Here is a 6,600-nt window from a genome sequence, read left to right as displayed (position 1 = left end):
TTTTTTTGATGCCAATTTTGGTGCTATATGGTGTAACTAAAGTACTGCATTGTGCAACTTTAGTACTATATGGTGCAACTTTTTTTAAAATTAGTTGGTTTATAATTTAGTCTAGTTTGCACACACATTAATGTTTAGTTGGCTTATAATGTTGTCTAGTTGCACACACATTGATGTTTAGTTGCTAGAAGGACTAGTTGCACATGTATATGCTCAGTTGGCTTGTAATTTAGTCTAGTTGCTTACATATTGATGTTTAGTTGGCAGGACACTAGTTGCACACACATATCCACAATTGACGCAGCAATGTAGTCTAGTTGCACACATATTGATATTTAGTTGACATGACTAGTTATACACATATATGCTCAGTTGGCGCGGCAATATAGTCTAGTTGCACACACATTAATATTTAGTTGGCAAGACTATTGGCACACACATATGCTCAGTTGGCGCGGGAATGTAGTCTAGTTGTACACACATTGATGTTTAGTTGACAGAAGGACTATTGGCGCACACATATGCTCAGTTGGCGCAACATGTAGTCTAGTTGCACACATATTGATGTTTAGTTGGCAGGAAGACTAGTTCGTCGAAACATCCCCATGCGGGATCTACTTCTGAAGAGCACGTCGCGAGGGTTTCAACGGTGAAAACGGATCTGAATTTCGACACACGGTTTAGAAGATACGTCTTTTATAATTTTGAAAACCAAAAATTAATGCACAAGAGACGAGCGTGAGGAACATTAATGCATCGGCATGCAAGCACTAGACGCATGCATGCAACGCATGCATGTAACGCATGCCCAAACGGTAGGAACGGGTGGCTGTTTCCTTTGTTTTTTTTTCTGACAATAAAAGGGACAGATACTTGCCTTCTTTGACCGGCCGCTGGATCGCTCTACTGGGCAGTCGGCCGCCCAGTAGACGCGCCCATTATACTATCCTACCTGGAGAAAGAACAAAGATAAATGCAGCCGTATGCATCGTTCTGATTCAGAGGCCGGGACTTGTCCTCTTTCCAAAAAAATCTCAACTCTATTCAGACCAGTGAACAGTTCTACCTGCACATCTTTTGAAGGAATCAATGATCTGCATAATGTCTGAATCTGATATACTAGATCTAATATTACTGGTGCTACCTGGCTTGTGAAACTACTAGATATGCGCTCGTAGGGAGCTCAGCTGCCGGTGTCCGGTCGATCCTGACCTTGTGAACTGGCGAGGCCGTGTCCAGGCAATTATTTTCCACCTCCGCCCAACCCGGCCCTAGCGTTGTCTCCCCAAGAGGTGGTCGGGGCTACGCGCAACCACTCTTCCTCCGCCCCCTCTTCCACCCTCACCCCTCCACCCCTCCCCGCCCCGGTCACCAGCCGCGGGCGCCCCTGGATCTGGCCCGGGTGGTGTTGGTGGCCGTGACACCTTCTTTACCCGCGTGCGGTTCTCCTTCCCGGGGCAGGGGGTTGGCGGCGGTGCGGCTCGGTTGGCAGCGGCGGCACCTCCTTTGCCCGTGCGCGGTTCTCCTTTCCGGGGCAAGGGATCGATGGCGGTGCAGCTCGGTTGGCAGCGGCCAGCGACCTGGAGGCGGTGACTGGCGGCCGACATGGTGGAGGTGCTGCTCCTTGGCGGCGGATTGGCCGCCGACGCGCCTCCGACGCGACCTGGAGGTGGTGACTGGCTCCGGCGCAACCTCCGTGCCTCCTGCGCGGTGAAGAGGAAGGACGGCGACGTTGACGGCGTGCTTTCTGCAGCACGACGGCGGGAGCGTTACGGGCATTTCAGGGCTCAGGCAGGCCTATGGGCCCATGGGCCTGGTTTGCTCCTGTTGTTGCGTCTGGTCAGTTACCGTCGTTGATGGTGGAGGTCGGGCCCTCCCGCAGCCGACGGTGCTGCTGCCCCTAGTCCCGGCTCTTCTTCTTCATTGTGCAGGCCTCACTTCTCGGTGTCGTGGTGAGACAGCATGGGTGGCTTCAAAACCGTGTTAGCGCAAGGTGGTGGGCGGTATGGTGGAGTGCTCCGGAGCGTCCGTGGTGATGGTTGGGATCGGGAGAAATCCCTATCGGTCTGTCCGACACCAACGCTGTGGCGCTTGAGGGTGCCGCCGGACCTTCCTGGTGGGCGTCGGGTGTGCTACCTTTCCTTTCTCCTCGTCGTGTGCCAGGGGAAATCCTTGGCAGCAGTGTCGTCATTGTCGCGCCCCTTCTTAAAGGTGTTGATTGGTACCGGCGCTTCAGAGGCTAGGATCTTGGTGGAAGATCTTCGGTGGGTGCAATGGTCACGAGGCCTCTTAGTTTTGTTCATCCGTCATTGTTGGCATTTGTTTTTTTGTATTTTCTCTTTTTTTGTCTAGACATTTGTTTTGCTTTCAGCCCAAAATCCTGTCGTTGGTTGTATTGGGTGTTTGCTATATTAATATAGTGAGGCGCAAACTTGTTTTGAGACCTTGTGAACCGGCCAGCCTTTCCAGCCATCAAACTGAAGAACCTCACAGCGATCGCTAGCCGTGGACACAGCGGAAGTGGATCCTCTAACATCAAGAAGAGAAGTCACGGCGAAGAAAGGCTGTCGTGTGAGAAGAAAGCACGGGATGGCTCTCTCCTCCCCTCCCTCGCTCCCTCCCCGCGGGACGCCGTCGGCTTGCGGTTCCCCCTCGTCCCCGGCGTTCAAGTCAGATCGCTCCCCTGCTCCCTTCTCCCCTCGTGCTCCTCTCCGGGCTATCCGCCGGCGGCGGGGCCCGAACCCCTCCCACCTGCGTTCCCCCCTCCCTGTCCGGTGGCCCTGGCAGCGCCACGGGCCAACAAGTTCTGGGCCCTTGATTCCGACGACTCTGGCTCCGATTCTGATCCTGAGACTCCCCCTCCTCCTCGCTCGGCATCGGTGGTTGGGTTGCCTCCGTTATTGGTGGCGGGCCGTCGGCGCAAGTTTGCTCCGGGGGGTCGGGGCCGGCTGTGTGCGCTTGATGCGGGCCCGGATGGATGGCGTCGTGTTGGCCGTGGGCGCCGGCGCGCCGCTCCCTGGGCGGCGGATCCTTCTTTGGTGAGCCCGGGGGTGGACGCCATGGCCTCACCCGTCTCATCCTCCTCGGTGGCGGTGCCCTCCGGTTCGTCGCCGTCCAGGTGCCTCCCTTCCACGTCGTCGGCGGTGCCGGCGCAAACCCTAGATCTGGGATCGGGTCTTGCGTTGGTGCCCCGGTCCGTGGGCCGGGTCCCTCTGGTCGGTGACGGGCCGTGTGGGCCTGTGTCGGCCCCTTCGCTGGATTCCATGGCTGATTCCCCCCTCGTGTCTGAGTCTGATGGGCCTAGGCCAGCCCAGTTGAGTCCGCCTCCCCCTTCGGCCCTTTCGACAGAGTCCGGCCTGGCTGGCTCCGGCTATTTATGGGTCCGGAAGGGGTCGGTTCCCCCTTTTCTAGGGTTTCCTGCCTCCGCTGCTGATCTGCGACGGCGCCGTTTCCCTATCCGCCGCTTTGTCAGATCCAAGCCTCCTCCTCCCCTCCTCCTCCCCTTCTCGTCGGTGGTGGCGATGGACCGCTCCCGTGGGTCCTCCAGCGACGCAGTCTCCGGCCTCAAGCGGGGGCGGGACGGCTCTGGCGACGCCGCTGCGGATCTAGAGTTTGAGGCGTCGCTCCGCGCCAAGCTCCAGGCTTCGCGGTCGGAGGTGGGTGCCGCTTTGCCGCGTGCGTCTGGTTCCGGGCCGGTGGCTTCTCCGTCCTTGGCGCCCGCAGCTCCGGTGCATGTGGTCGACCCTTGGGAACAGGCGGCGCGAGGGAGCCGGGCGGGATCTTCGGGACCCTCCTCGTCTCCTTCCTCGCTTGCTCCCATGGGTGGGCCACCGCGGGCGCCGGCGGCGGGCGGCGGCGGGCCGTCCCGCTTCGTTCCTCGTGGTGGCTCTGGGGCCCCGGCCCGGCGTCCGGTTGGCCCTGCGGCGGGACGTGGTGCTGGCGCGGGTGCCGTCGGTGGTTCTTCTGGAGATGGCATCCTCCCTCTGCCGCCTTCTCGTGGTGCGAACCGTAACTCCTCTCACTCCCAGGTTTCTAATCCCATCCTCACCTGCTTCGCGTGTCATCGCCCTGGCCATTTCCAGTCTCGGTGCGAGAACCCTCCTTTCTGTCTCATCTGTAGGGAGGATGGACACCTAACGGTGGACTGTCAGAGTAGGATCAAGCCCCCCTCCTTCGTCCATTTTAGGATTGGCCTCCCGGGTTGCTCTTTTTTTGCCATGGACAAGGAAGTCCCCGCAGCTGCTCCCATTCCCTCCCTGTCCAACGTGGGTGTCATTACTGTCCAAGACAAGCGTATCTCTTCACAAGCCCTCTTGGATGAACTTTATATGTGGGATGAAGGGGGTTGGGACTGGCAGATCCGGCAGCTTTCTGATTTCGAGTTTGCGCCACTTTCCCCTCTAAAGAGAGTCTTCGCATGATGTCTTCCTGTACCAGTTTCACTCTCCCTGTGAATCAACTTGTTGTATCGGTCAAAGCGGCTTCCAACGGATCCAAGACCATATCTCCTCTGTCTGATGTCTGGGTGCTCGTTGATGATGTGCCTCCCAGCTTGCGCATCGCGTCCTTCTTGATGGCTTTTGGGGTGCTTATCGGGAAACCTATTGAGGTCGATCTTGCTTCGCTGTCGGTTCTGGGTCCTGCTCGCCTTCGTGTGTGGTGTGTTGATCCGATCTGCATCCGTGGTTCCGTTGATGTCTTCCCGGCGGCTGGTGGCTTTCGTCTTCGAGTTCGGGTGGAAGGTGCTCCTGGTGCGGTCGCTCCTCCACCCCCCCCTCCTCCCCCGGCCTCGGGTGACGATGACAAGAGCCGGGAGGGTGGGGGGGTCCTGAGGACTCGCTGAATGGCACGGATCCCCGATTCACCCAGTCTGCGTGGGATGGGCTTTCTCCTGCTGAGCAGGAGCTGATGAAGGACTGTGCTCCGGCTCCGGCGGGTGGTGGGGTTCAGGGCTCGGTGCCTGGTACGGTGGCTGGTCCTGCGGCCGCGGCTGCTTCGAAGGGCACCCCCTTGTCGGGGGCGTGCTCCAACATGCCCGTGTGCCCCACCTCCCCCTCGCTGTCCGACATTGAAGATCTACCTCTAGTGGGATCTTCGGCGGCCAAGAAAAGGAAGAAGTCCTCGGTGAAGAAGTTTTCCGCGAAGAGCCGGGCCTCGGGGGACTCCAGGCAGTCGGCGGCTGGGCTCTGCCGCCGTCTGGAGGCGGACCTGGGGGCGGCTTCGGGCCCTTCTTCGGCGGCGGCTTCCCCTGGTCGGGCCCCTCCGGTCCCTGTGCGCTCTCCTGCCTCGACCGCTCGCAAGAGTGGATTCACCCTCATCTCCTTCCCCCCCTTTGGCTCAGTCTCCTGTTAGGCTTATTTTACCCTCCCATTCCGATGAACATCTCCTTTCGATATTAGCTGATGTTGGGATATGTCTAGACGCTAGCGTGGGTTCTCCCTCCTCCCTGTTGTAGTTGATTCGTGCTAATGAACGTGCTCAGGCTGATATCGCCAAGGCCAAGGAGGCCGGGACTGGGATGGATGCCCCTCTGGTTGTGGCCGGAGGGGAACCGGGCGAGGTTGCTAGGGGGCAGCTGTCTCCGGTGCAGAAGCGCGAAACGTGCTAAAACCTGCAAGGCTCCATGCAAGTCGAGCTTGAGAATTAAAAACCTTTCTCTAAGATGAAGGCCCTGTTTTGGAACATTAGAGGGTTCTGCGCTAGGGGGCGCAGAGACCAACTGAAGGACTTAATGCGCGCTGAAAGAATTGATTTTATCGGGCTTGTTGAGACTCTTAAACCCTCCTTTTCTCCTTCTGAACTATCGGCGATTGCTGGGATTGATAGATTTAGGTGGAATTTCGTGGCCTCTGTTGGTCAGTCTGGCGGCTTTCTTCTGGGCACCAATAATGTCACCTTTGATTTTGTGGCTTTCGACCATGGTATATACTGGGCTAGTATGGTAGTTTCCCTACGTTCCAATAACACCCTCCTTGAACTTATGGTAGTATATGGTCCGGCTGATCATTCCTTGTCACAAATTTTCTTGGATGAGATTTCTACTAAAATTGATGCCTGCCAACTGCCACTCCTGATTGGGGGTGATTTTAATCTGCTTCGGTATCCTTCTGATAAGAGTTCTGTCAATTTCTCCTGGGTGCGGGCCGAGGCTTTTAATGCTTTCATCAGGGACACGGCTATCCATGAGATCCCGAGGGTTGGGGCCCGCTACACTTGGACCAACCGACAGACTTGTCCTATTCGCTCGGTACTTGATAGAGTTTTTATCTGCCCTGCTTGGGATGGCCTTTTTCCTCGCTGCTCACTTCGGGCCCTCCCCATCGTCGGGTCCGATCACGCTCCTCTCATCCTTGACGATGGTCTCTGCCCCAATGGCTGCCAAAGATTTCAATTTGACGCGTCCTGGCTTTTAGTGGAAGGGTTCCCTGATATGCTGGCTCAGAAGATCTTGGGCTTTCTTACCTCCCCCCATCGTTCATTTGGCCCTATGGATGACTGGCATTATGTTTCTTACTCCCTACGCAAGTTCCTTAGAGGATGGGCCAAGAACCACTTTGCTGAGTCGAGGTGCGACAAATCTAGGTTGAGTGCTCAAATTAG

Source organism: Triticum aestivum, chromosome 4A (genome assembly GCF_018294505.1).
Source record: "Triticum aestivum cultivar Chinese Spring chromosome 4A, IWGSC CS RefSeq v2.1, whole genome shotgun sequence".
NCBI classification, from domain to species: domain Eukaryota; kingdom Viridiplantae; phylum Streptophyta; class Magnoliopsida; order Poales; family Poaceae; genus Triticum; species Triticum aestivum.
This window is presented reverse-complemented; position numbering follows the sequence as displayed.